The 25804-nt window shown below is 40.1% G+C and overlaps 1 pseudogene; it reads left to right on the top strand.

Moving 5' to 3' along the window:
- Positions 1-2186: 2186 nt before the first annotated feature.
- On the top strand, positions 2187-5470 carry LOC143880497 (receptor-like protein kinase HERK 1 pseudogene; annotated as a pseudogene).
- Positions 5471-25804: the final 20334 nt, after the last annotated feature.

The raw sequence follows: 25804 nt of genomic DNA, 5'->3' as shown, positions 1-25804 counted from the left end.
TTACTCTTGTTTACGAAATGGCTCTTAATTACCTCACTTGTGGGTGCTTGTATTGATATGGAATGCAATATTTACCCAATATCTGTAAGCATATCTTTATTTTAGACTTCTGTCATGGGTTTGTTGTTAGATTATTGGGAAATTGTACCAACCAAAGAAAAAAGAGTGTCAAATAAAGTGAGTGAGTGCCAGTATCAAAACAAGGGAGTTGGAGCATCACCTTAATAAAATAATCTCGGGGGTACATGATTGTGATTTGAGAGCTGAATTCAGCTTATGTACAAATCCAGCTGGCCTTTCTTGTGATGAAAGGCCTTATAAATCTTACTGCGTGGGGGTTTCTTTTTGAGGAATTCTAGACTGAAGGGAGCCCCAGCAAAAAAGAGGTGAAAGGGCTCTCCTATTGGCTACACATCACCATCATGCATTAATAACGGCCGAAAAGTCAAACATGATGGTGATGTGCAGCCAATGGGAGAGCCCTTTCACCTCTTTTTTGCAAGGTCTCCCTTCAGTTTAGACTTCCTCTCTTTTTTTTTGTAATGAATAATGATACCAAATTGGGAACCTGAAGTATGGAAACCACCAGTAGCCTCTTAATACAAGTTTCTACTTAAAATAGCAAAAATACCCATTCCTATGCCATGTTGTGTGTAGGGATTTGCTCTATTCCTCTCTCAGTTAGGCAAATAGCATCTTCCCACGTTACCAATCTTAGATCTTTTTTAGGCTCTCTTTTTTTGCAATGCCATGTGGCATGTAGGGATTTGATATGTTCCACTCTCGGTTAGGCAGAGCACCGTTTTCTAGTTATAAACTTATATAGTTGCCCTCTGTTTACGTGAAATCACGTTATAAGGGGGGTGCATGCATACTGCAGGGGGTTGAAAATATCATCACCCTTATTTTATCAACCAAATATTTGTAGAGAAAACGGTTCCTACACATATGTGTAGAGAGTTCTCTACACACTAGCTTAAAATACAGTGGGGGCTCACATTGTTTGGGTGATCCAAGCCATCCATTTTAAAGGCCCTCATATAGATAGGGTGTCTACAAAAAATCAGATACATAGGATCATCTCAACCCTACGACTTGTGGAGGTAAAATGGATGTCTTTAAACCTTCACAAATTAGTCCATTTTTTGCCTCCACAGTTCGAATGGTTAGGATGATCCTATGGATCTGATTTTTTGTGGACACCCTATCTATGTGAGGGCCTTAAAAATGAATGGTTTGGATCACCCAAATAATGTAGCCCCCACTGTATTTTAAGCTACTGTGTAGATAACTTATCTACACATATGTGTAGGAACCGTTTTCTCATATTTGTATACTACTAGATATAAATAATTCTAGAGTGAAGGGTGCACCTGCAAAATCAAACTACAATGGTGCCTCATTGTCATCGGATCTACTTCACACAACAGCATTTATCATTCCTTTAATTTTGCATTTTCAGTACCAAGGTTGAGTGACGTGGATCCAACAAGGTGCCCTTGGGGCTAGGATTTTGCAAGGGTGCCCTTCAGTTTAGTATTCCTCTCACTCCCTCTCTAATCTTGATGATCAAATAAAAGTTTTTTGAAGATCTAGGTTATTCATCATTTCAACATAGAAAAGCATATATGGGCCTGGACTTATTAGGCTTGGGACCATCTCGATGGCCAAAGTTGGGCATGGAAGAAATGATATAGGCCCATTTGAGAGCCCCAACGTGTTGCTCGTATACCATATTTAATGATATTGAAAAGGAAAATAAAGAGAAAAATGGGTAACTGAGAATCTATAAATATATTTTTTATGTATTTTTTTTTCTCTTTTCTTTCTTTTATGGTATTTGGAGACTTTCTTCTCCTTTTTCAATATTTTCTCTCCAGTGTAAGAAAATCTTTAGACCCCCTTTTGACATTGGGCAGTGCTCTTTTCCCCCCTCTATGGCATTTTCTTACCAACAAGGAAGTAACAGAAAACTCTTCTACCAACCACAAAGAAAGAAAAAACTGATATATTTTGATAGTTGCACTAACTCAGTTTGTCCTTTCTGTTTTAATGGGTTCTCACGACTTATGTTGGAAACGGTGGTAACAGCTGTTTAAATAATAAAAGACAAGGTGAGTTAGTGCAATTGTCAAAGTGCAAATATCAGTACCTTATATAATATGTCAGCTCTTTTATTAGCTGGATTTTTGGTCCATGTGCAGTTTCAGACCATTGACTTTGCTTTCCCCAAATTTTCTTTCTTTATCCTTTCACACCTGAATCCGTCGAGAGAATGGTATAGAAAATCAGAGTTGGTTTGGAGTTCAAAGTAGTGGGTTTGAATCTTCTTGGCTGATGCAGGTAGCCATGTTTTCTTATTTTGTTGTAAATGTTAGAGAAACCCATATAAAGCATCTGCGTCTTTCTTTTTAAATTGGGTTGGTGAGAATTCCAGCTTTTTTCTGGTGCAGTTCTTGTAACCCTAGATTATGCTCTCAGATTTGTTCAAAGATGCCACCTTTTTTTTTTCTGTTTTGATCACTCTTTCCATTATGGGTACTAGTGATCTTCAATTAGTTATTTAGATTTCAGATCAAACAGAAATGGGTTTCACTTTTTGGTTGTGTTTATGATGGTGAATCTTTGCTTTAGTTCTTTTATTTCCTAGAAAGTTTCCAATTTCTGAGATTTTCAATTGGTTCTATAGATCTCAGATCAGTAACAAATGGGTTGCTTTAGTTATTTTATTTCCTAGAAAGGTTCCATCTATTTTCTTGTTGTTGTTGTTGTTGTTTTTCTTGTTTATTTCTAGATGGGTATTAAAGAGCTTGAATTTCTTTTTTGGGTTTCATTGATCTTGTCTTTAGTATGCATCTCTAGTGCATTTGTTCCTGTGGACAATTACCTTATAGATTGTGGATCTCCAACCAACACAACCATGGGTAATCGGGTTTTCGTCGCTGATAATTCCCTTTCATCAACCATTTCAACCCCTCAAACAGTTTTTGCCAACACCTCTTCAAATTCAATCCCATCAGGCAATAGCTCAGCTCTCTATCAAACCGCCAGAATCTTCACCCAAACTTCGTCCTACACATTCCCAATCCAAAAGCCCGGTAGGCATTGGATTCGTCTCTATTTCTTCCCATTCGTTTACCAAAATTTCAATCTGAAAACTGCGAACTTCTCAGTTTCCACCCAAGAATTTGTTCTCCTCTCCAATTTCCAAGTACCGAATGATTTGCCCGTGTTTAAGGAATACTCGACGAATATAACTTTGGGGAGTCTAATTCTTACTTTCACACCGTCGAGTAATTCGTTCGCCTTCATAAACGCCATCGAGGTTGTTTCTATTCCCGACAAGCTTATCTCCGAAGATGCGAGGACTGTTAATCCAGTTGGGACATATCAGGGTCTATTGAGTCAAGCGTTAGAGACGGTTTATCGGATTAATATGGGTGGACCAAGGGTTCTCCCATCTGATGATTCTCTTTCGAGAACTTGGGATCCTGATCAGAGCTTTTTATTCAATAAAAACCTCGCCAAATCAGTCAGTTATGGAGGAACTGTCCAATATGTGAGTGGTGGAGCCACCCCTGATGATGCTCCTAATATTGTCTATGCTACTTGCTCAGAGATGAATTCGGCGAATGTTTCTGTTACGAATTTTAACATAACATGGGAGTTTCCTGTGGACGCTAATTTCATGTATTTGATACGGATGCATTTCTGTGATATCGTTAGTATCGCGCTTGATCAACTGTACTTCAATGTTTATATTAACAGTTGGCAAGTGTCTCATGATCTAGATCTCAATACCCAGACACAAGGCACGTTGGCTGCGGCATACTATATGGATTTTGTCACAGGTGTAAGTGATGGCTCTAGTAGAATTCGTGTCAGTATCGGTCCTTCGGGTCTCAGTGACACCCGCAATGCCATTTTAAATGGGCTCGAGATTTTGAAGATGAACAACTCCAAAGGTAGTCTTGATGGTGTGGCCCCTGTAACTCTGTCCGCACAAACGGGTTCAAAAAGTAATCTGGGTGTTATATTGGGCGTTGTCTTTGGGGCATTCGGTATCATGATTGTGGCCGTAGTTTTATGCCTGACATTTAGAAGAAGGAAATTGAATAAGCGCCTTTCCAAGAGTTGGGTGCCTTTCTCTACAAATGGGGGGAATTCTCACAGCTTGGCAAGTAAATTCTCCAATGCAACTACTACTTCTTCTGGGTATAACTCAAACCCCGGATTTCGTTTCTCTTTTGTTGCATTACAAGAGGCTACAAACAACTTTGATGAGAATTCGGTCATTGGAGTTGGAGGTTTTGGGAAGGTCTATAGAGGATTGCTACGGGACGGTGCTAAAGTCGCAGTCAAGCGAGGTAATCCCAAATCCCAACAGGGTATCAATGAATTCCGCACTGAAATCGAGATGTTGTCTAATTTCCGCCACCGCCATCTGGTCTCGCTGATTGGGTACTGTGACGAAAATAATGAGATGATCCTAGTCTATGAGTATATGGAAAATGGGACTCTTAAGAGTCATCTCTATGGCTCAGACCTTCCAAACCTGAGTTGGAAACAGAGGCTTGAAATATGCATTGGGTCAGCGAGAGGACTCCATTACCTTCACACGTGTTCTGCAAAGGCTATCATCCACCGTGACGTTAAGTCCGCAAACATTTTACTAGATGAGAATCTTATGGCAAAGGTTGCTGATTTTGGGCTTTCCAAAACTGGGCCTGATTTTGATCAGACTCATGTGAGTACTGCAGTGAAAGGAAGTTTTGGGTATCTTGATCCTGAGTATTTTCGAAGGCAACAGCTTACTGAGAAATCAGATGTGTACTCATTTGGAGTAGTATTGTTAGAAGTCCTTTGTGCGAGACCTGTTATCGATCCCTCCCTTCCAAGAGAGATGGTAAACATAGCAGAATGGGCAATGAAGTGGCAAAAGAAAGGGCAGTTGGAGCAAATCATTGATCAACATCTTGTGGGCCACGTAAGTTCTGATTCTCTTCGGAAATTTGGAGATACTATTGAGAAATGCTTGGCCGATTATGGTGTTGATCGGCCAACGATGGGAGATGTGCTGTGGAATTTGGAATATGCGCTCCAACTTCAGGAGGCAATGGTGCAAAGCAATCCAGACGAAGATAGTACTAATCATATAGCTGAGCTGTCCCCACGAATTGACCACATCATTCAGTTGGAGAGTGGTAATGCTGGGAATGATGGTATGACAAGTGTCGATGATCTTTCTGGTGTATCAATGAGTAGGGTTTTCTCACAGTTGGTGAAGGCTGAAGGGAGGTAATGCGTAGGATGCTGCACTCCATGGTGGGGATCGGAGACATAGTTTCTGTTTGGTTTGTAAGTCTGTTCTTTCTATTAGAACCATATATAAATTCTCGCGGTAGATGGGTTCATGTTTTGTTATCTTTATAAATAATCAATCACCATGATTTTGGGTTTCTTTGGCTTACATCCTCTCTCTCTGTAAATGTTTGTTGTGTTTGTGTCTCAGCTTCTTGACATATGCAAAGCAACACCAAACATATCTCTCTTCCTGTTCTTGAATAAAATTAGTCACTGTTTCTCAAAAAATATTACTGAATATAAATTGCCACGGATTTGAACATAACATCCAAGTATCATTATTTTGATTTGCATGTCCCAATCCCCTCCTAATAAATGATGTTGTGATAGTAACATTTTATTCTGCTGAGTATAATCTTTCCATTTATTGGTGTTTGTATACATGTGCTTTTGTATACACAAAACACCTTTTGATTTCAATCATTCTGTTACTATTCTGTAAGCTTTACTAATTAATCAATTCCCATAAGTCTAAAATCATGGTACTGTATGTTTCTCTTATCTATTTCTACATTCATCTGTGGAACCTTCACTTAAAACAAGATATCTGCATTGTGCGTACCCTGGTTTTTGTGCTATTGAGAAAACATATGTTGGATTTTCATGTATGGAATGTGTTTTATAGACTTGAGCATGTGTTCATTCTGTTTAGTAGAGGGATATGATGTTGAGTATAAGAATCCATAACAGTGCAGAAGACCTCGGTCCCCATGAGTCATTTGGCTCCTTAATTAAACCTGTGCCTTGCTACACAACTAATCTCAACCAGCGAATCTTTTATTTCGAAAGCTTTCAAGCCCCTATCTTTCCATATGAAAAGGAGCAAAATGGAGCATTTACAATTGTGAAAATGTGTGCTTTGGACTGATCATGATTGCTTGTAAGCAGCCCTATTAATTACTTGCTTTGGAATTATTATTTTTTAATGGTTTGTTTGGAATAATTTTCTCTCTTATTCTTTCCTAATGAAACTCTGGGCAGTCGTACCTGCACTGAAAATGCATCATTTCCAGATACATTCCTACTTGCTTTATCCCTTCTTTAAGAAAATCAGACCAAAAAGTTTTTGGAACATTCTTGTAATATCATCCTTTCTCTACTCCCCTTGGCACGGTCCTGAGTGGGGGCCCACTTATGTACGGGACCATGGTTTGAAATTTCGACCAAAATCCGAAATTTCAGATTTCGGTGGAGACTGAGACTGAAACCGAAATTTGGCGAAATTTAGGATTTCGGCCTTTCCGAAATTGCCGAATTTCCGTAATTTTGGTCTGAAATTTCTAGAAAATGTAAATTTTTTTTAAAAAAAAAGGTGTTACAAAATTTCGGAATTTCAGTCCCAAGATTCGAAATTTATTAAATACACTTTTTTAATTTATTATCAAATATCGACCGAAATTTCGGAAATTCCAAGTACCGAAACTGGTACCGAAACCGAAATTTTAAACCATGTATGGGACTAGTCGGGACCCATCCTGTTATGGGAAAGGTTTAAAGGGCCATGCCTAACGTGCAGCTCTGGACGCCAAAAGCTCCGGAGCTGATGGAACTAGGTGGGACCCATCCTGGTATGGGAAAGGTTTAAAGGGCCTTGCCTAACGCGTATACACCAAAAGCTCAAGAGCTGATGGAACGCGTTAGGCAAGGCCCGTTAAACCTTTCCCATAACAGGCTGGGTCCCACGTAGTCCCATACCTAAGCAGGCCCCCACTCAGGACCATAACACAACTTTATTGGGCACTCCTGGTCGTGAAATTAATGTCATCTTGGAAACTCACTAGATGAAATATTAGATTGAATTGGTGGGGTAAGTCGGGGTGGCATTCTTGCATTCCTCCTAGGACTCTTATTTTTAGTTGAAGATCTCTGCTTGGGGAAACCCCAACCCATGATTTTCGTAAGTGAAGGAGAACAAGAATGGCTTGTTGATGCTGCATATGAAAATCTCAACCACTGAATGACCTCTTTTTCTTGAAATCCTCTGTTTTAACTTAGTTATGGTTGTTGAAGACAGAGGTAACGATCGATTTCTGCCTAAGTTAGATTAAAATTCTAATAATGGCCGGTATGTTATCTTCATTCATTCAGGATACTCGACCATTCAAAAGTTCTTTCCTTCACATTCTTTAAAATTGGAGGATAGTTTGGAAAAAAAAAATATTTCTGTTATTGGATTCTTGCCCATGTCTTGGGAGCTTTGGTCAGGCACAATTTTCTGAGCTACGTTATATGAACGGGCTAGTCATTCCTGGTATCCAATCCCATGCTGTCTCTTTGTGATGAGGGACAGATCTGATGGTTTTGACAACATGAACAGATTTTGTTGTAATTTGCTCTTGGGTGGATTATGAGACTGAGGGTGAGGGTGTGGCTTGCCACGTTGATTCCAACAGAAATGGGGAGATATTTAGCTGTTGTGCTTGATGATTGTGGAAAATAAATCCCATTTCATGGGCTCCTAGTGAGAAAGATGTGGAACATATTGAAGTCTTGGTGAAAAGGCATATTCTAGTTGTTGCTAGGTGATTGGTCTGTCGTTTGATGGGTTTGAGGAGGAAGCTCGATCTTTTTATTTATGGCTATAGAAATTCTTGGCCTGGAGGAATGGATCTTGTGGAGAATAGCTTCACTATTTTGATTTTAGGGCTAGAAAACTCTCCTTATTGGCCAAGAAAAACTCAAAGAAAACCTATATTCTCCAAACCATAATACGTGGAAGTGTGACATTAGTCCGTCAGGGTCCAGTGTTCCTGCATCACACATTAGTCTGCCAGGGTCTTGTATAATGCCAGAATACCAGACATATGCACAACATCTATCTTGCTCATGTTTTGGTTTCGAAGTGTTTTTGTGCTTATTCTAGCATTTCCTAAATTATCATCTTAAAATTCTATCATTTGCATATATTTCCATATGTTTCCGTGATTCTATAGGATTCCTACTGAAATTTCTAAATGACCCAATTGTTTTCATTTCCATGGCAAACTAAACCAAAATTGAGATTTAAAACATTGGATGGAGGTTTTCAGCATGCATGTGGGTTCTTAGCAGTAGATTGGACCGTTTTCATCTTTGCTTCCAGTGGGCTTCTTTTATTCTCGGATCAATTCATATGGCTTATTCTTTGTCTAGGCATGTGTAGGATCAGTGCCCTATTCACCTTGATTCAAATGTTGGATCTTTGGGTCCTCCTTTTATAGTTGAGATAGCTTGGATGGTGGGATCGAATTTAAAAAATTAGATAGGGTTACTCTTATCTGGTCTTGGGCCCACCATAAATTGATCTATTGAGCCAAAACAAAATCGTACAAGAATACCCTATCTGCAAATGACAGGGTCATCCCCAACCATCCGATTGATGGTTGATCAAGCGGGTGAGATGCATTTAACATAAGATTGAATATTCTTGTGCAGTGCAGTGATAGCCCCACATTATCATCGGTTGAGATTGCAATTCCATGTCTACAATGAGCCATAATTGAGCCTCCGCATCTTGTTTGGTTTTGGTGACAAATTAAGAATAAGTGTTAGGATGACACGCATGTGCAGCCTGTCAAATCATTATCCATTAAGAAGGGAAGTGATATAGTTTCTGCTTTTCTTCCTCAGGCCAGCCCCTCTAGTGCATATATGCTTATCTTTTACACAACAAGGGGGTGGCCCAGGGAAGAAAAGGGGGCTAATATAACATTTTCCCATTAAGAACTGGTACTGTTTTCTAGGGAGAGAGAGAGAGAGAGATTTGGTAGTGCAATTATCAGTAGCCTTAGGGTTTGGCTACATTTAGGCCATGTTTGGCAACCAAGAACAAATATTATATGGAATATTTGTGGGTTTGGTTGTGAGAGATGGGCTCGAGAGTGCGAGAACTGAGAAGGTGAGATTGGGGGGAGCATGAAACTTGAAAAACTCCTAAAAATTAAGAAAACAAAAACAATTTTAAGTAGTTATTATCTTTTCAGTAGTTTTTTAGAGATTTTTCATGATCTATCTGACTCTGCCCTTCTGTACGCTCAGTTTCCTTTCTCTCCTTCCTTCTCTAGTCCACTGACACAATTGGGCTCATGCGCATTCAGTGGAGTAATTTTTCAAGGTGGCCAGACATGGTTAATTTTAAGTTGCTTCTACAATATATAAATTAGTACATATAGGTTTTTGGGTTGATTTTTTAAGAATTATTGAGTTTTGAAATCGTTTGAATAAAAGTAGAGAAGAACATATTAAACTTTTATTTCCGAGTTTGAAGACGGATTCGTAGATACAAATTCGTACTTTATCTATCGTATTGCATCACAATATCAATATAGTCCACCGTCCACCCAATGAATACTCTGATCACATATACAGCCATGGTTGGCGACCAAGAATTTTTTTTCATTATAAATTAGTTTATCAAGTGGTGAGAGGGGTGGGGCAGGTGGAACAGAGACTTGAGAGTGCACAAATGAGCAAAGTGTGAGTTAGTGTCTAGAAAAAAAGGTAAAAATAAATCACATTTTGGATGGAGATTTTTGTTTTCTGGTTTTTCAGGCTTTTCTTACCCTCTCCTCATTCAGTACCTGTCGTGTCTATCCATCTCCCACACTCCCTCAGCTTTGGGTAAGCTAATATTCCAGGTAAAAAATTCATGGCAGCCAAACATGCCCTACATTGTTGGGGTTCCACGCAAAAGAAAAAATAGTCCCACATCAGAAAGTTAAATGGGATGAGGATGGGTTATAAGGGAATGGGCACCCTCCCTCTAAAAGCTAGCTTTTAGGGGTGAGTTCTACCCGGTTTAGTTCCCTACAAATGGTATCAGAGCTCAGGGCGTTGTAACCCCGGTTTGCCCCCGAGGGCGGTAATGTCCCTCTGGGAAGATCTCGGAAAACCCTGTGTAGTTATTGCGTGGAGGGGCGAGATGGTCCACGTTGCTTCCGCGTGGAGGGGGAGATTGTTGGGGTTCCACGCAAAAGAAAAAATAGTCCCACATCGAAAAGTTAAATGGGATGGGGATGGGTTATAAGGGAATGCACACCCTCCCTCTAAAAGCTAGCTTTTAGGGTTGAGTTCTACCCGGTTTAGTTCCCTACAATTCTTTTTTTAAAAAGAAACCCAAGAAGAGTTGAATACGGCAATGTATTTGCCTTGCGAAATTCAAGGCAACACAACATTCTCCACCTTGGCTTGAATTTGATTCATCCACCACTTGTAAAAATCTTTCATCACAAAGTCTTCTCCACCACACCCCAAAGGGGCTAGTTCGACCTAACTTGTCGAATGTTAATCAAGTCCAAGCAATACTTGAACTTCTCCGTCGTCATAGGCTTAGTCAACATATCCGTGGCATTGTTCTTTGTGTCAACCTTCTTCAAGGAAATTTCATCTCCTTCAATGACCTCTCGAATAAAATGGTACCTCACGTCTGTGTTTTGTCCTTGCGTGAAAAACTTGATTCTTTGCCAAGTCCAATGCACTTTGGCTGTCGCAATATACATAAGTGTTTCCTTGCTCGAAGTTCACTTACGAGTCCTCTCAGCCATATGTCTTCTTTCACTGCTTCCGAAGCTACAAATACTCTGCCTCTGTAGTAAACGAAGCTATAGTCGTTTGTAAAGTGGACCTCCAACTTACAGGTGCCCCAGCAAGCGTAAAAGCATAACTCGTAATTGACATTCTCTTATCCAAATCTCCAGCATAATCGGAATCCACATAGTCCATGATATTTCCTTTTCCAACATTGTTCTTGTCAAACAAAATTCCAAGGGACGACGTACCCTTCAAATACCGAAGTATCCATTTGACTGCCTGCGAGTGTTCTTTTCCTGGGTCTACCATATACTTGCTAACAACACCCACTGCCGGTGCAATATCTGGTCTAGTACAAACCATAGCATACATCATAATGCCAACAGCATTCGCATATGGAACTCGAGACATGTAACTCCTTTCTTCATCCGTTGTAGGTACCAACTTAGAGGAAAGTTTAAAATGAGCACCAAGTGGGGTAGCAACCAACTTTGCTTTATCCATCTCATACCTTGAGAGCATCTTCTCAATATACTTCTTTTGAGATAGCCACAACTTTTCTTTTTCCCTGTCTCGACGAATCTCCACACCCAAAAATTTTCTTGCAGTGCCTAGGTCCTTCATTTCAAACTCCTTGCTCAACCTGGCTTTCAACTTATTGATTTCCAATATACTTTTAGCAGCTATAAGCATGTCATCAACATATAAAATCAAAATAATGATAGAGCCATTACCATGGTTTTTGAAATAAACACAAGAGTCATACTCACTTTTGTAGAAACCTTGTCCAATCATGAAAGTATCAAACCTCTTGTTCCACTGCCTGGGAGATTGCTTCAAGCCATACAATGACTTCTTCAACTTGCAAACATGGTCTTCTTTTCCTTCTACCTTGAAGCCTTCTGGTTGATACATGTAGATTTTCTATTCTAGATTTCCGTGCAAAAACGGCGTTTTCACATCAAGTTGCTCAAGCTCAAGGTCAAATAGTTTTGTCATGGCAAGTATTACTCTGATCGAAGTATGCTTCACTACCGGTGAAAATGTCTCATTGTACTCCACTCCTTCCTTTTGAGCATATCCCTTTGCCACCAAACTTGCTTTGTATTTTTCTCCACCGTTTTTTGAGCTTCCTTCATTTTTCCTATAAGGGTCCTTTTGCCCTTTGGTAACTCCACCAAATCCCAAGTCTGGTTCTTTTGAAGAGATTCAATTTCTTCACACATTGCATCCTCCTAACACTTAGAGTTTTCGCATGCAACTGCTTCTTGAAATGTAGCCGGATCTCCACTTTCTGTTACCAATGCAAAAGCCAACATATCCTCATAGCCATATCGTACATGTGGCTTATGAGTTCTTTGAGATTTTCTAACCCGTGATTCTGACCGGTGCATCTGCTGATCCTGCTCAGGTAGTCTTGCTTCAAAAAAATCAACTTGAATATTTTCTTTCTGCACTTCTCTTGGAGTGTCAACCTCCACCTCAATGGTCTCATCTGTATCTGTGGACCCCGATCCGAGGACGGCGCCGAGGGACGCGTGATCCCTCCTGCGATCCTCTAAGATCTCCATAACGGAAGAGAGAGCTCAACCAAGGAACTCTCGAAACTGTTGCCACCCTCACAGCATAGCATGAGTGGCGATATAAAAAGAAAGAGATACATCCTAATCCGGAGCCAGGGCTCGAAACCAAGATATATCTGAAAATAACTCAGAGTCGCCATCCATGGACACGCCATGGAACTAAAATAAATGCTCTGTTTGCAATGGATAACCAGAGATACAGAAGGTCCGTGCCTGATGACGAATGGAGAAGGTCCGAAGAGCGCCCCCAATTCGCCCGAGTGCGAACACTTGGTCTCTTATGCCATTTATTATTAACCTCAAAGAGTTTTGGGCGAAAATCATATGAAATGGGAACACACATCTCCGAGAAAACGTCTATCTAATCATGCATGTCTCGGAGATGAAAATAAGCACACACAAAAGAACCGAAATAAATGTTACCTAATGACAACTAGGTTATGAGTGACATGCCTAACAGGTGTCTAAGTTCTGGTGGACGAACGCATGCATGCTACAGCTAAAGGTATAGGTCTGCACAAGAAAGTAAGAAAACACAACAAAACACACAACATAACAAAACAACAAATCCTAAGACTCTAAACGATCTAGCCCGAGTCCTCGGATGGTCTGGTATTCATCCAAAGAAGCCTACGTATCCCCGCCTCCACGAGAATCAAGGCAACGTAGTTCTTCGCGCCTATTCTAAGTTAGGATGCCTAAGACACCTAGACATCTATCTTAGACTCGATCTAAAAGACCGGACTAGTTATTAAAGTTTCTTGTACGATCATTTAAATTCCAGTGAATTGTGGATTTTATGACACCCTATATGCCCTAACTAAATGCAGATTAGCCCTAAGCTAATGCAGGTGGTTCCTACAACCTATGTGTAACTAGGCTGTGGCCTAAGAAAAACAATAGGATTGCTAACGTATCCAAGACCTAGTCATCAGTCGGCGATGTGAATCGCCAACTGACCGGACGGAGGCGTAACAAACCCCTAACTCTAACACAAACACAAACAAGCACACAACAAATCAAAGACAAACTCCTAACTCTAAAACTCTCTATCTAGAACAAACTCCTAACTCTAGAGGAAGATCTTGTTGAAAACAAGGTTTTAAAGGTTTTTGAAGAAGGTTTAAAATATTATTTACAAAAGTTTAGCTGGACTTGGGATAAAAATCCCGAGCTGTACTACGTACCTCGTGAGAGAGGATCAAGCCAACGTAGTTCGAAACGAACTCTCAAACTACGCTTCTAAAAGAAACACTCACACTTCGGATTTTTTTAAAGTTTTTTTATATTTTCAAATGTTTTTGATATTTTTAAAGTTTTCAAATGTTTTTGAGTTTTAAATTTCTAATGTTTTTGGATTTTAAAGTTTTTCCAATGCTCAGGACCTTTAGATGAATTCACTCTTACAGAGAACAAACAAGCATAACTATAAACTAGGGCAAAGCCCTAAAGCAAAAAGGGGAAACCCCAAACAAGCAACTAACGCCTCAAAGAGACGAACCACAACAAGAAAGATAGCGTCCCAAGAAGAAAGAAAACGATCCAAGATCCCAAGCAAGCAAAGCTCTAATAAGACTGAGTTAGCCTCTAATCAAAGCGAAGTAATCAACAACTCTAAAGGAGAAACTCCGAACTAACAACACTAAAGAGGGGAACAAATGAGTCAGAGACTCTCTAATAACACTACCGAGTCAAAGACTCACTCTAAAAGAGGAGGCCACTCTAAGATGAGGCTAGGTAAGCCTCCTAAAGGGGAAACTCTCTACATGAGACAAGGCTTGTCTCCGAGACACAAATGACGTAAAAAGGAATAAGAGACCCTGTGCATATTTGGCAAAGGTAAAACACCCAGCCGGGCCGGACAGCTGCCTAGCCCTAGGGTGCAACAAATGTGCAACCCAATACCCATAAGGGTAGGGGTATGCTGCCAAGCCGAGTAGGGTGTTTTCCCAAAACCAAACGACGCACAAAGAGGAGGTTTAGCAAGAGAGTGAGACTGGGCAAGTCTCTTATATACAAAGGAGGGGTATGCTACTTGGACTGAGCAAGTCCCCTAAGGATGGGCTTGGGCTAGCGCCTTCATCGCCCTCGCAATGAGAGGGGACTCTAGTATCTAAAGAAATTTAACAGAAATCTATAAGACTGTGCTAGTCTATCCAAAGAGAGAGGAAAAAGGATACCAGATAATCTCAAATTTTCAATCAATTATTATAAAAACAAATCAAATATCAGCAAAATATGATTTACAACTAAAGAGTGCACAACCTGTAGAAATCATAAAATGATAAACAACATTAATTAGTCCAGACCAGCCGCTGGATAGCCTAATAAAGCAAAAAAATAATATCAAACACTTCTATGCCCAACCACAAACACCACCCCAATATGGGGATGAAATCAGATGATGCTAAAGTAATCATCTGATGTCATAATACACATGATAATATTTCTAATGCCGCCTTAAAATCAGACAGTACTCATGTCGATAATATCGAATAGAGTAGTCATCTGATCTCCTTCTTTCCTAAAACAATTTATTTAAATAAAATTTAAACAAATATGATAAGCTTCAAAATAATCTCACCTGAACAGTCCATTCATTATTGTCTTCAGAACCTAACTCAATGCTTAAGATAAGAAGAGTATTAGAAATATCAAAAGATTATGATAATTCCAATTAGTAAAAATTTCAGTGCATACAAGGGACATCAACTTGTGCAGATCCAAGTGCGAAGCGGTGAGCCACAAAACATAAAGACGGGCTCCAAGTAACCTTATCATTACCCTCTTGATTTTTGAGCCAACATTAAAAGAAGATCAGGGAAGAAGGAAGAGAAATGAATAACCAAAGATTATTTAATGCTATCACACCAAGATCATGTTAATTAGCATTTTATCACCAATTTGACAAATCAGATGCTTAGCCTATACCAGTTTTCAATCAAGAGGTGAAAACAACCAATCAATTCAACCGAGAAGCAATGATCTGAAATATAGTAAGATCAAACCTGTAAGAATATCAATCAGGAAATCAATTGAATCACCCTACTATATTCACGACCTGGGGCCAACTAACAAAATCAGAAGATTTGCCTTTTCCAGTTAATACAGCTAACTTGATAATCCATTCATCAAGGAAAATTAAGCATTAGATTGCACTCAAAAATGAAATTAACACCAAACCTGTAAATTAGTGCCATAATTCCGAGCAAAAAGGCAAACAACTGCCCAAATTTTCACAATACAAGTGGAGCAAAGAATATTACCTGAAGTCTCAAACAGGGATGAACAAGGCTCTGTATTTCGGACTCTTTCGCTGATATGGATCCCGATAACGACGGCCGATCGAATTCCGACAAGATTGCCGGAAGTTGCAGAGGATTTGGGATTGCCGGAGAGTACAGGGGACGATGAAATTTAGTGGCAGATTTGGGTAGGGTAGATGGTGGTTGTGATTGAGGCTGTGAAGGTGGCAGTAGATCAGATCTGAGTGGAGATGGCCGTGGTAGTCGGCAATGGAAGAGGGTTTCACAGATCTACACGAAAACGATGGTGACCATGGTGATAGAAGAAATCGAAGTAGGGATGACCATGGTGATAGAAACCGGGTTTGCAGAGATAGGGAATAGAGATGGAAGATGGTGATGCTCAGTCAGATTTGCAGAGATGGGTTTGGATTTAAGGAGAAAACGAAATGGGTTTGAGGGAAAATGAAATGGGTCTTGTGGTGGTTGAGATAGATAAGAAGAAGAAGAAGGTGGTCGGTTGAGGTGGGATGGGGATAGAAACGAAGTGGGTTTGGGTTTATGAAAGGGATGAAAATGGAGGTTGATGGTGGTGGTGGGGTCAACCGGTGGGAAGGATCCGATCGGAGAAGATGATCGGATCCCTACCTCCTCTCTTTCTCTTTTCCTTCTGCTCTCCCTGTTGGGAGCCGCAAGCCGCAAATGGGGATGAAGACCCCAAACCCTCTTCTAATTTTTCTTCTTCTTCTTACCCTCTCTCTGCAAACGAAAGGGGTTGGATGGTGGAGGGATTTCCGATGGGGTTACCGGAGATGATGGTCGTGGCCGGCCAGCGGGTGAGGGTTTCACGGGTTCGTAAGATAAGGGAAATGGAGAAGATGATGGCCGATGGTGGTGGGTAGAAGGAGATGGTGGTGTAGGGGGTTGCAAATTGCAGAGAGGGGGTTCGGTTGTGGTGAAAAAGAAAGTGGCGGTGGTAGTGATGGTGGCTCAAGGTGGGTGGGGATCAAGCTCTGCCCGTTCTCCCTCCCTCTCTCTGCTATTTTTCTAGAGAAACAAAAAAAATGAGGCGCCTCCTCCCTCCTCCTCCTTCGCGGCTGCAGAAAACCAGCTCCCCTCTCTTCTATTTTTTTTTTAGAAAATGAGATCTCTCTTCTAGCCCTAATTCGTTGGCTATTTAAGAGAAATGATAAATTTGCCTCCTTTCCATTCCATGGACAGCCCCTTTACATATGCTTGCCTTCATTTTCTTCCCATAAGATGGGGTCTAGGTAAGAACAGGGGCATACTAATAAAGGAAAGTAATATGCTTGCCTCTTTTTCTTCCTTAGACAGCCCACTCTGGGTGTATTTTCATTGCAAAAGGGGCGGTCTAGGTAGGAAGAAAGGGTGGATGTATCATTCCTCTTGAAATAATGTTGGTACAACTATGCTTTGATAATAGTACTAATTCCGCTTGTCTTTTCTTTAATTTTCTTTTAGCCCATTTTCGGCATAATTTGTCAGGGACATCTTTGAAAATGGTGATGACCTTTTGGTAGCTCTTTTACGCACGAATGGACAAGGTGAATTAGCTAAAATATCAAAATCACGTTGTAGTCAAGCATTTGAAATTCAAAGGCTCGATTAGAGGAGTGTCAATGGGATTTTCGGGGTTTCTTGGGTTGCGAAGAATATTCGATAGGCCCGGCAGCAATAACATTTTTCGGATTTTTCGGGTTTACTTCGCACTTCAGGACCTTATTCAACTTCGGGATTTTATTTGAATTTGGAAAATCGGGTCAGGTCAAAATGGGGTGTCTACAGATGCCCCTCTTTGGCAGAGCGTGTGTAACCGCGAATGCCAAAGCTGAACAGACAACACATTTTGGCTGGCCCGAAAACAAAGCAAAGCAAAATTTGTTTTTTTTTTTGGGTTTTGACTTTGAAAACAAAGGTAAACTGGCAAAAAGACCATTTAAAACTTTAAAACTGCAAGCAATAGGGAGATAGTCTCTCTCTGGCCTTTAACTCTGCAATTGGTACATCTCAATGAGATGGCCTCTCTTGAAACTCTTAACTCGACAAAACATATCGCATCAGTGAAACTACTTTCCACCTCAAGCATTCAAACAAAAGGGGAAACCGCTTTCAAACAAGCCCTGTAAATCAAAAGAAACTACTTTTCTCTCGAACAAACAAAACCAAAAGGAAACTACTTTTCCGACAAACATAAAAAACACGAGAAACTACTCTTCTCCAAAAACTCTATCTTTGATAAACTACTTTTCTCCAAAAACCAAATCTGAGAAACTACTTTTCTCTAAAAACTTTCTCCGAGAAACTACTTTTCTCTCCAAAACTCTATCCAATGAGAAACTACTTTTCTCTCCAAAACTCTGCCTTTGAGAAACTACTTTTCTCTTCCAAAAATCTTCAAATAATTGAGAAACTACTTTTCTCTTCAAAACCTATCTTTGAGAAACTACTTTTCTCTTCCAATCAAAGGGGAAACTACTTTTCGCCCAATTTTTCAAATCATGGGGAAACTACTTCTCGCCCAATCTTTCAATCAACGGGGAAACTACTTTTCGCCCAATCTTAAAATCAACGGGGAAACTACTTTTCGCCCAAACTTCCAAATTATGGGGAAACTACTTCTCGCCCAATCTTTCAATCAACGGGGAAACTACTTTTCGCCCAATCTTAAAATCAACGGGGAAACTACTTTTCACCCAAACTTCTGAATCATGGGGAAACTACTTCTCGCCCAATCTTTCAAATCATGGGGAAACTACTTTTCACCCAAACTTCCAATTCAAAGGAGAAACTACTTCTCGCCCAATCTTAAAATCATCGGGGAAACTACTTTTCGCCCAAACTTCCAAATCAAAGGGGAAACTACTTCTCGCCCAATCTTTCAATCAACGGGGAAACTACTTTTCACCCAATCTTTAAATCAAAAGGGGAAACTACCTTTCGCCCAATCTTCCAAACACGGGAAAACTACTTTTCGCCCAAAACCAAAACCGAGGCGAAACTACTTTTCACCAAGCAACAATTAAACAGGCCACTACTTGGCACCTCACTGATTAATAATCAAAAGATTCTTTTCCTTCTTAAAAAAAAGAAATGCCCCTTGTTTGGGCTTAACAAAGAAAAGATTTTTTTGGGGCCCAAAGGACTTGCAAACACGATTGATGGGTTTATCGATCTTATATCGAGTTCTTTATAGCATAGCTATCTCCTGCCGAGAATATATGGGAGTGCATGATCATTGCTGAAGACCAGACTCGAAAAACTTGATGGAATTTTTGGGTATTGACTCTTTTAAAGAGAGGAAAAGCATTCTGCTAAGATTTGAAGATTGCAAAAGCAGGAATTCTAGACTCCGTTGGGTACTAGATTTTCTGAAACATTGACTCTTTCAAAGAATGAGTTCAATTTCTGAATTTGATTCAAAAGAGCGTTCAAGCTTCTCTTGCTTCTATTTGCTGAAAATATTTATCTCAATTATCTTGTATTTGATATCTTTTATGACGCGAGTCATAAAAGATGCCCCTAGTATGATGTACTTCCATGACAGGATTCATAAGAGAGTAAAACCAGGATAGGTAAGAAAAGTTTAAGCTTGCATGGGTTCTTTCTTTGGTATATGGGTAAAAGGATATCCACAATGGATGAGTCTGAGAATTTTTTCTTTCATTGCTCACTACTTGAGGCTTTGATGTCTCTGGCAAGTTTGAACAAAATGTCTCTTGCCCTTTCCTTGATTTCTAAACCAGGATCTACTCTGAAATTTTTATTTTTTTTTCGCATTTCAGAAGGTGTACTCTCGCTCTTCCAGTGCCAAACACTTCGGACATTGAGAGAGAAAAAAAGATAAAAATAAGAAAAAGACTTCCAATGACTCAATCAAAGAAGACTCAAATTACTCAAGGGACTTGACTCACTTTTGATTCACCCTTAGATAAAATGTGTTATTTTATTATGGTAAAGCTAGCCACTCTTAGAGTACTCTCAAAAACCATGCCAAGAGGCTCTAGTTTCCTCCATCAGGACATCCGCCATGGTTATTACCCCTTCGGATTGCTCGGTTTTAATGCCCCTAGTTTAAAAATGTGTCAAAGTAAGTCTCGCTGACACTATTCGGATTCCAGGATCCTGCCCTGTAGAGGTTGCTTCTCGGTCTCGTTGATTTGTCTTTTCGGAAGAAGTCAAAATTAATGTCTTCCAAGTTTTCAGTCTAAAAGACCACTTATCTCAACTTTTGCTTTCCAAGCTTTCAGTCTAAAAGACTACTTATCTCAACTTTTGCTTTTCAAGCTTTCAGTCTAAAAGACTACTTGTACTCAAACTTTGGAATTCCTCGCGACTGAAGAACTCCTTCTGCTTCCATTCAACTCAACTTTTCATGGGAAGTATTTGCCTCTGACTAGATTGCTTTTTCAAGTTTTCAATCTAGCAGACCACTACCCTGACTTTACATAAGCCAATCTCTTTGATTATTGATTTAGCAAGAAAATGACTTTATCTAGACCGCCCTTTCGCGTTTTCAACCTAGTGGGTCTTCAGACTCATTCTTTTCTTTCTGTTTTTCTTTTCATTCGCCTCGAACCTTTGCTTGTTTCACCAGAAGGACTTTCTAGGTGGGCTTGGGTTCAAAAGAGTTGAATACCTAAGGTGCTAAGGATTTGGACCGAATCTGGTCTAGCCAGACTACCTACGTACCCCAAAAATGGAGGATCAGGTCCGCGTAGTTCACTATGGGGTTTTTCAAAGAATGGTTTAGCATTTAGCTTCAAAATTTTTAAAAAGGATTCTATCCCAAGGTTTGACCGAACTTGAATTAATCAAGTTGCCTACGTACCCCTGAAGAAATGGGGATCAGGTCTGACGTAGTTCGGGCGCATAAATGCCCCGGGTTTATAATGTGTTTGAAAAGAAATGGTTTGATTTGACTTTTGGCCCAAAGGGTTTACAAATAGATTTTAAAACATTAGGATTTTGGCTATAAAAGCTCAAACGTCCAAGGATGGCCTCCTGGTGTGTTAACTTGCAAGCTCTTACATGCTAAGGTTCAAAGACTATGAAAATGTTTTCGAAGAGTCTGGCGGTTTTTCAGACAAGACTTCAACCATAATGCTCCATCTCTTATCTCGAAGATCTTGAATTTATGCTTAAGGTTCCACAACCCCTTGTCTTTCTTTTTTTTTTAGGACTCAAATTTATCATACTTCCTTGCCAAAAACTCTTCTCTCAATATTTCATCAGCTCCAAAGGATGTCTGATGTTTCGCTCTTTAAAATCTTCACTTTTCAACTGGATGTCTAAAGCCGATGAAGTCTTGCTTTGCTCAACGACAGGGCATTCCCCTGGTTTATCCTTATAGGATCAAGCAAAACTATCTCAAACCCCTCTAAACAGGTTTATCAATTCTTTGCGCTCCTCGGGAGATAAAGTTTTGCCACTCCATCTTTCTCGAGTTTTCGATTTCGATACCACTATCAATGGCTTCGATTTCTTCTTTAAGTGGCTATGCTCGACGCTCTTCCTCTCGTTTGATCATCTTTCAGATCTCGAGGTGAATTTCGTCTGCGTTCTCATCCGAGAAGGGGGTCTTTAGTTGTTTTAAACATTAGATCTAAGAGTGAATCATAAAACATTGAAGATACAGAACCAAATGCTATATTGAATTGAAAACTTTGAAGTACATAGATGGCTCCCAGACATGCCTGTATGGGCTCTTCATCGGTTCTGATAGAAAACAAAACACGGACTCTATATAAGGAAGACTGACAGACATGACACTTCTTTTTTTTTCTTTTTCTTTTTTTGACATTGACACTACAAGACCCACCAACTTTCAACCTAGGAGTTGGTATAAACTTGACAAAAAACAAATCTAGAAACAAGATACTTGACATATGACTCTTGAAACATAACAGTTGAACAGAGGCGAGGACTTGGCACTGAAGTTCACAAGTAGCACGCCTTCCTCCATGAATGCTGGCTAAGGAGTTCGACCCTGGTTCAGAAACCTTGGAAAGGGTGGTCCTCTGAAGTCCTGTTGACTTGGCCCAAATTGTCTTTGAAAACCTGTCGGTGACAGCACCTTCTCTGCCTCAACATTCTCAAGATATTCAAACTCTGACATTTTTTCTTTTCCCTTCAACTTATTCCCTGACTCTAGAGTGACATAAGTGACGGGATCTCTGCGAGGTTGAATGGTTCTTTCAAGCGCCTGGTTCACAAAAGCATAGATTTCAGCGAGAACAGAAGAGTCTTTCTCTATCCGGTTCTGGATTGCATGTTTCAAAGCTAAACAATTCTCTGTCAGGTGACCCGGGCCTCTATGATACTCACAGTATTGATCCATCCTCCAATTGTTGGGGAATGGTTCAGGCACAGGTTTAATATCTGGAAGTCTCAAACAACCTTCACTGACCCATTTCTTCATGATGGCTATAAGAGAACAAGGCATTTGAGTGAATTCTCTTTTCCATTTCTGACCCATCTTTTCTTCCTCTACTACTGGCTTCTTTAAAGGTTGGCGAGAAGGTCCAACATTCTTAACCTCTCTCGGAGCAATGAGAGGCTTCTTAAGAGGTTGGCGAGAAGGTCCAACACTTTTAACTTCCTTCGGAGCAATGCAAGGCTTTTTTCCATTATGCAAATCAACATATCTATCAAGGATTAAACTCTGAACCGAGGCCTCTTCAGTCATAGTACCCATATCAACAAGTTGCTTTGGAGCAGAGTTGGAGTTAATGGAGAAGTGCTGCATCTGAATTTTCATCTCCCTTACTTCCTCAGTTAGCATAGCCATCTGACCAAAGAGCTTGACCATCCAGTTTTCCATTCTGACAAGTGTAGTCCTCTCAACAGATTCTTCTACAGATCGGGTGCTTGATGGGACAAGTGGCGTCTCAGAAATAGGGTGAATGAGAGATGCAGGATCCAAGATTGGTCCTTCAGTAGAAATGACATTTATCGAAGCTAGCGGCGGGACAGCATGAGCATCGAAAGGCTCTTCAATAGTGAGCTCATCTTCATCGATCATATCTTGCACTTTATGCTTCAGAGTATAACATTTATCAGTCGTATGACCCGAGCCACGATGATATGCACAAAATAAATCCTTTCTCCAATTCTTAGGCAGAGGATTAGGGAGGACTCTTTGTTCAGGCAATTCAATCTTGTTGTCCTTGATCAATCTCCTGAGAAGATAGGATAACGAGCAAAGAAGCGGAGTAAATTTTCTTGTTTTCTTTTCTGCTGTCTCTTCCCCTTCCAATACTGTTTTGGCTGTAGTCCTAACAGAATTGACATTATGTACCTCCTTTGGCTCGACCATAGGTCTTTTCCCTTCTTTGATATCAGATAAAGTCTTTGACCTCAGGCCTTTTACCAAAGCATCTTCAATTTGAGTTCCCGTCTTTATCAGATGGTCAAAACTTGGGTAGTGCTGAGGTGCCATGAAATGAAAATATTCGGAGGATAGGCTCTTTACTACCAGCTTGATTTGATCTGCCTCTGAGAGTGCTTGACTCAATTGCGCTAACTTTCTTTTCCATCGTCGGATAAAAGAGGTAAAGGTCTCCTGCGGCCCTTGTTTCAATTGCTTCAAATCCCTCTTCGTAATCTCTATTCCGTCCTCCATCGAAAATTGTTCGACCAGTTTGTTTGCTATGGCCTCCATAGTTCTAACTTCTTCGGGTTTCAAGCGCAAGAACCACTGTTTTGCAATTCCCACAAGGGACACTGGGAATAGTTGTGCCATTTGCTCGGGGTTGAGTCCATGTTGTTGGGAAAGCTTTATGAACCATCCTACATGACCCCGAGGACACCCAGTCCCATCATATTTATCATAGTCAGGGGTTTTGAATTTGGGTGGCAGAATAGCCTCAGGAGGTATCATAAACTCAGAAATGTCAAACTTCTTTGGCCCCTGAACTTTCATATTCTCTACATCTTGAGCCAACCTTCTGAACTTATCGTACATCTCCTTCTCTAACTTGTCATACATCTCTTTCTCTTTACTGACCACAGGTACACCATATTCTTCAGCATATTGCTCATCTTCTAAATTGACTTCAAATGGCGAAACGGTTGGTCTGTTCAAATTTGGAGACACAACTCGAGGAGATTGGGGTATTGGCTCTCTAGAATTGGGGGCCTTGTCAGTATTCTGAATTTTCATATGGGTAATCTCCTCCTTCATGCTCGCCATGTCGCGAGTGAGATTTTTCAGCATCTCCTGAATGGCTATCATAGGATCAACTGGGTCAGCCATTGGATGAACCTCTGGTAATTCAAACAGTTAAGACAAAGAGAGTAAAGGTATTCTCGATGTAATGAGAGGATCAACTGAGTCTAGATATCGAAGATGATCTAGACCAAGCAGGTTTGGCTAAGATTGTCTTTTTAGGAACAGTGATTTGCACTCTTTAGAATCCTGAAATGGAGGTTAAAACACTAGGTTAAATGGATGATAACGGAGATAAAATATCTTGTACAAATAGAGACAAAACAGTCCTAAACATGTTTGAATTACAAAACAGGGAGGTCAATCTATGAAGGTCAAAGAAAGGTAGGCACTGATAACATGACCTACACCAACAGGATCTTAAGGAATCTTCAATTTATCCCTTTAAGCCTTTTTGAGATATGGCTGCTCTCTTTTGAGGTATGAAAAAGTTAAGAATGATAACACCCCTAATCTAAATGAGTTTAGACCTCAGCAATAATCATGCACTTGCGACAGATAGGCAAGATTTAGCTAATCCATCAACGATCATGGTATAAGAAGGGTAAATTCATGACGGAAAATATGAATCAATTATATGCACAAAAGATTAAAAAAAAAGATTATGACAAAAGTCAAGAATCTGATAATAATCCACAAATGAATAAATAGGAATAAACAAAAAGATCACGATACAACAAACTCATGGTCTATATCCCTGACTTTGAAGAATAGCAGTTATGCTCAAAATGTTCTAGGTAAAATCCGGCAGCATAACAGCTATACAAGAAGATCGAGGTAAGGCAAACTCATGGTTTAACTAACTCTAAAGGATAGCGGTCATGCTTAAAAATATTCTGGATAAAATGCGGCAGCATAACGGCACTAGACAAGAAAGTCAAGATAAGGTAAACTCATGGTTCTCCTAACTCTAAGAAATAGCGGTCATGCTAAAAAAAATGCTCTGGATAAAATCCGGCAGCATAACGGCTATACAGGAGATCCCACGGCTCAACAAAAGGGTATACGAATAAAAAAAACCAATAGAACAAGACTCTCAGCAAAATACTGATGCTCAAATGACAGTGGCAGGAAAAGCTCACGACCAATAAACGACTCCTGACTACCGGAAAAAGGTAATCAAAAGAAGGACTAACCATAGATGAGAACATATGACAACGGGTCAAATCCTATAATCAACAGATCAAAGGACAAAACTCGGCCAAGAAAAATGGCAAGCAAAAGCCACTGACTAGATCTAGATCTGAACTAAGAATGGATATAACCAACTGAAATGAATAAGGAACTCCAACTAAGAGGAGAATTATAATATACATAATCAGTATATATAAGTATATACACATACACACAAATCCTAACCAGGGGCACCAGCTCAAATCTAATCTAACGGAGTCAAGAAAGTCTCGACTCAAGACAGACTGATGAGTGTACTAGGACCGTGTTGTAGCCATATAAAATAAGCTACCCTAGTCTACAAATGGGACAAGGCTCCTAACTCTAGGCTCCACATGTGTGAGCAACACATGTTCGACCACATATGAATGCAAAATATACATATATAAACACGGGTACTTCCTAGTTGGATTTCACTAAGTCAGTACGTATATACATAATATATAAAACAAAGTAGGGCTCCGGACTCAATCTAATGGGTACTATGCGTATGAAACATACTTAATATGTATAACAAAAGTACGCCCAATGTTATACATAGTATGCTTCATTGCTCATCGGCTGCTGTAAACACAAGTACGCCCAATGTTTACGGCTGCAGCACCGGCGCATAGCTTGGAAATAGATTCAACAGTACCATCAGGGTGTAATGACATCCCAGTCGGGCACGCATTGAATCTATC

The sequence above is a fragment of the Tasmannia lanceolata genome, unplaced genomic scaffold (assembly GCF_043159265.1).
Source record: "Tasmannia lanceolata isolate RefF3 unplaced genomic scaffold, GAP_Taslan_0.1 ptg000006l, whole genome shotgun sequence".
NCBI classification, from domain to species: Eukaryota; Viridiplantae; Streptophyta; class Magnoliopsida; order Canellales; family Winteraceae; genus Tasmannia; species Tasmannia lanceolata.
This window is presented reverse-complemented; position numbering and strand designations above follow the sequence as displayed.